Genomic DNA, 5,448 nt, shown 5'->3' with positions numbered 1-5,448 from the left:
CCCGGAAGAGGGGGGGGGGGAACTATGGTAAATTTTTGGTGATATTTTAGTGCGTTTTTTAAAACTATCAATCATACTCGTACTTATACAAGACGAAAAAACAAAATCACAATGCGTTTTTTGTAGTTTATTTTTACTGAGAAAGAATTCATTTTACTAGGAAACTGTTAACACGATCATCCACGATGATATTTGTCAACTTAGTCTGAGGTTAAATTGGGCAGAGCTTTTTTTAAAAACATATTCTTCCATTTCTATTTTTCCCCCAAAACTTCAATAGAATGAGATCCTGAAGTTTTTTCATGCAAAAAATCATAGAACACCATTTTTTCCAAGTTTAATACACCTATTCGATTTGGTTAAATACGTTAGGGCACTTAAGGTCGTATAAAAATGGCGAAAAAATTATCACTTGAGTGTTTGAGTGAGTAACTGCGATATTGAATCAACAAATCATCACTCAAGAGTCCAACTTGAGTGTTCACCACTAAGAACAAATACGTTAGGGCACTTAAGGTCGTATAAAAATGGCGAAAAAATTATCACTTGAGTGTTTGAGTGAGTAACTGCGATATTGAATCAATAAATCATCACTCAAGAGTCCAACTTGAGTGTTCACCACTATGAATTCGACCTTTAGTGTAGTCTTTTAGGTGGAAATTGTAGAGACAAAAGAAACAGCCATAACACTATCCCTAATAAATAATTTTCTTTCAGAAAAGGAAAAAAAATGAGGGGAAACTTTTCACAGTTTTGCTTTTTACACTAATGACTACCTGACTAATGATAACTTTACTTTAAAGGGACTAAAATCCTGATTTCAAGTGAAAAAACTTTCATTCAGGAGAGAAAAAGTGACTTTAAAAAATAAATAGAGGTTTTCTTGGAAAAATAAATTCTAAGAATATTTCGGTCCTTCGGGCCGGATTGAAAAATGTGAGTTCAACAACATTTTGGTCCTTCGGGCCAGATTGAAAAATGTTCTTTATAAAAACAATTTTACAGGGTAGTCATTCAATCCTAAAGGACTTAACAACTTGATGGGTGAGTTCAACAACATTTTGGTCCTTCGGGCCAGATTGAAAAATGTTCTTTATAAAAACAATTTTACAGGGTAGTCATTCAATCCTAACATCCTGTATATTATTGTATCCTCTTACTAAATGTTTAGGTTTGTTTAAAGATTCGAGGATTTTTAAAGGTTGCTTTGTACTAGAAAATAATTCATTTTTTATTTATTTATTTTTATTATGATTTTCATTATTTAAATCATTTTTATACATGTTAAGTTGCATCAAGCAGAAAGCGTGTAAGTGTTAAAAAACAAAAAATAAAACTGACTGTAAAAACTTCTGTTAAATTTGAAGGTTTAACTGTAGATCTTTGCTTCCGATCAGGATTTATTCCCGCTTGTTTTAATGTTATTACTTGGTACTCTTGCTAGGTCTTTTTCACAGGATCAAAGAGGGAATTTTTTAGTCTTGCCAACAGTGTTTAACTGTAGATCTTTGCTTCCGATCAGGATTTATTCCCGCTTGTTTTAATGTTATTACTTGGTACTCTTGCTAGGTCTTTTTCACTCATCTCCAATAGGATCAAAGAGGGAATTTTTAGTCTTGCCGACAGTGTACATAAATAAGTTGAATGGTTGAATCCTTATTAAAGGAATACATCCATATTTTCACAGAAGTTTTCCATTCAAATTCTTTACAACAATAACGATAAGTACTGATTAAAATAATAAAACATGCATCATAAAACGAACATACAAAACACAAAATAATGTTCTTTACAACAATAACGATAAGTACTGATTAAAATAATAAAACATGCATCATAAAACGAACATACAAAACACAAAATAATGTAATAATAAGCCACCAAAATTCAAGCACGCTACAATATTTTTTATAATATGCTAATTCTTTTAACAAAAAATAATTACACATTATGTTTGTTGTAATAAATAATAAATAAAGTAAAATAACTAATGATAAATATTATATTCAGTTCACACAAGGAGAAAAAGTAAGATGACAAATACAATGGTGCCAGGTGTAGCATTAAATAAGAAAAGGCTTTTCAACGAGTTTGCCTTTAGAAAAAGTTGCAACAAAGATGACAAATACAATGGTGCCAGGTGTAGCATTAAATAAGAAAAGGCTTTTCAACGAGTTTGCCTTTAGAAAAAGTTGCAACAATAAGTAATTTTTCTTACATAAAACTTTGGCCCAAGTGTTGTCATCTTTTACTTAACCAAATTCAATAAATATGTATTCTCTCCGAAAAGATAATAAGAGGTAAATATAGATAATGTGGCCCAAGTGTTGTCATCTTTTACTTAACCAAATTCAATAAATATGTATTCTCTCCGAAAAGATAATAAGAGGTAAATATAGATAATAGTCTAATAATAAAAACAATAACCATTAAGGATTAAAGAAAAAACACAGTTGTTAACAAATAATGCCCTTTGTTTTGCAAACTATATAAATTCTTTGATTACAAGAAAAAAGATACAAATGGGTAAAAAGAAGAAAAAGTTTTTAATAAATGCCCTTTGTTTTGCAAACTATATAAATTCTTTGATTACAAGAAAAAAGATACAAATGGGTAAAAAGAAGAAAAAGTTTTTAATAAATAGATAGTTAGATAATAAAATATTAAAAATTGGGAAGATATGATTTCAGCAAAAAATGTACACTCATAAGAAGACAAGTTTCATTCTTAAGGCACATGAAGGAAGACACTTGAATTATAAAATTGAAATCAACAAGGTTGAAGGCACTTGATGTTTGGAAATCAAAAGAAAGAAAAACATAGAATAGTTGAAAATTAACAATTTTAACGGTGTCGAAAGTATCAAGAATAGAAGGATTTACTACAATCCATTAAAAACACAACAAAACTCGAGAAAGAATAAATATTATTTACAAGTAAAATATAAAACATTCAAAATAACAAGACACATTGTATATTTTCGCAAAGTTATTACAAAAACGCAGATAAACATTCAAAATAACAAGACACATTGTATATTTTCGCAAAGTTATTACAAAAACGCAGACTTCGCGGGCAGCCATTTTTTCGTGATGACGTCAGTTCATGCGAGGTCGTAAACCATGGCTGCTTCAACGTTATTTTTTTGCGACATTTGAGCGACATTTTAGGGGATTTAGGGACCGTTTTGGATGTTTTTGAGTACGCCAATGTAAACATTCAAAATAACAAGACACATTGTATATTTTCGCAAAGTTATTACAAAAACGCAGACAAAAAGAAACTATTTTATCCAACAACTATTCTCCAATTGCCATTTATGTCAATTTTTTCAAATTTTAATAGTTGAATGTAAATTTATCAAGCACAATAATTTTAATTGTCAAGCAATATAACAAAGCAAAGAACCATGGAAAATCTACAAAAAAAGTCAGTTGAAAGTTGTAATTGGTTTAATAAAGACAGTAGATAAGTTTGTATAGAGCATTGACTTAAAATTTTAAAGCATTCTTGAAGAGGACGCGTGCATAGAGATAGAATAGATAGATCAATTTAAAAGTGAAACATTGGATAAAATTAGTTTTCTTATCTGAAGCAACTGATAAAAACTAGAGACTAAAAAATATTCTTTTTGAAAAATAATATTTTTTTAACTAAGACCAGATAAAACGACTTGTACATACATTACAGAAACTAAAATTAAGAACTAAAAGTACAAAGTAATATCGAGTAGATAAAATTCACTACTTCAATATTATTTTCAATTTTATAACTTTTTTAGTTGCATAGGTAAATAGTAATAACAAAAAAATATTGAATTGAAATAGGATGTTCAACTAGGAAATGCAAAATACAGAAACGAAGTTCTATTTGTTAGTTTGTGAAAATGTTATTTTCAAGTATGTAAGTGAGATAAATATTATATTGTTAGAGGAGAAAATTTTAAATAAGGGTTTCTTTGAATATTTATGTTTAATGTTATTTTCAAGTATGTAAGTGAGATAAATATTATATTGTTAGAGGAGAAAATTTTAAATAAGGGTTTCTCTGAATATTTATGTTCAGATTGTTAATTTAAATTTAGTCTTAAGGAAGATGTTTTGCCCAAAGCCGAATCAGATTTTCCAATTGTGTTTTTCATTAAATGTGTTGCAACTTTTTCTAAAGGCAAACTCGTTGAAAAGCCTTTTCTTATTTAATGCTACACCTGGCACCATTGTATTTGTCATCTTACTCATTAAATGAAATTCAAATTGTTTTTAAATAAGAAAATATCACCACCTAACCATTTTGAAGAACAAACTAATCACCAAAGAGGAAAAATCGTAGAACAAACTAATCACCAAAGAGGAAAAGTCGAATATTTCAAAATATTTGGTTGTGAAAACTTAAAATATCACCACCTAACCATTTTGAAGAACAAACTAATCACCAAAGAGGAAAAGTCGAATATTTCAAAATATTTGGTGGTGAAAACTTTGAATAGAAATGATTTCAGTTAGTAACCGTGTGGAAGTGCAAAATTTCAATTGAAAATATTAGTAACAAAAGGTGAAATATCCGAAAAATTGTGTTAGTTAGTAACCGTGTGGAAGTGCAAAATTTCAATTGAAAATATTAGTAACAAAAGGTGAAATATCCGAAAAATTGTGTTAGTTGTTAGTATGATTGTTAGTACAGTTTAGGTTAGGTCAACAGATTTATTTCCTTGAGAGAGGTAATAACAATATTTGGGATTTGCTTGAAATCATTAAACTAACTTTGTTTTTAAAAAATATATAATTAACAGTTCATAAAAATTCTTTGGTACACGTTTATTCGTTAATCATGAGGTAATTAAAAAAATTAAATATTAATTACAAATTTAAAAAAATATATAGAAAAATAGTTAAAAAAGAGTTTAGGTAAAATTTTAAATATTAATAATGATAAAACAGAAAAATATAAATACAAAATTGTACAGAGGAAAAAAAAAAAACATTTTGTATGAGGTCGTCTCATTTTGAACGCGCTTTTTAAAGGAGGCGATTTGAATTGGAATCAAAAAAGTTAATTTTGTTTTCTCAAGTGAAAATAAGATTGGAACTTCTTTGAGTGCGCCAATGCACTTTTTGGGTACTTTTACATCGGAATAGGACTCTATCTCGAAAAAAATTGTCATTTGGTTGAGCCCCATTGGAATCAAAAAAGGTAATTTTGTTTTCTCAAGTAAAAATAAGATGGGAATTTTTCTTAAAAGTCAGAAATAGTCAGAATTAATTTGGGAAAGACACCTTTGTACATCTGTTATTTGTTAAATAAATAAATGAATTGAAGTGAAGTCTGGCTTTATGAACTTCTTTCTTAAAAGTCAGAAAAATAGTCAGAATTAACTTGGGAAAGACACCTTTGTACATCTGTTATTTGTTAAATAAATAAATGAATTGAAGTGAAGTCTGGCTTTAAAAG

The sequence above is a fragment of the Diaphorina citri genome, unplaced genomic scaffold, assembly GCF_000475195.1.
Source record: "Diaphorina citri unplaced genomic scaffold, Diaci psyllid genome assembly version 1.1 scaffold1488, whole genome shotgun sequence".
NCBI classification, from domain to species: domain Eukaryota; kingdom Metazoa; phylum Arthropoda; class Insecta; order Hemiptera; family Psyllidae; genus Diaphorina; species Diaphorina citri.
Note: the sequence above shows the minus strand (reverse complement) of the source record.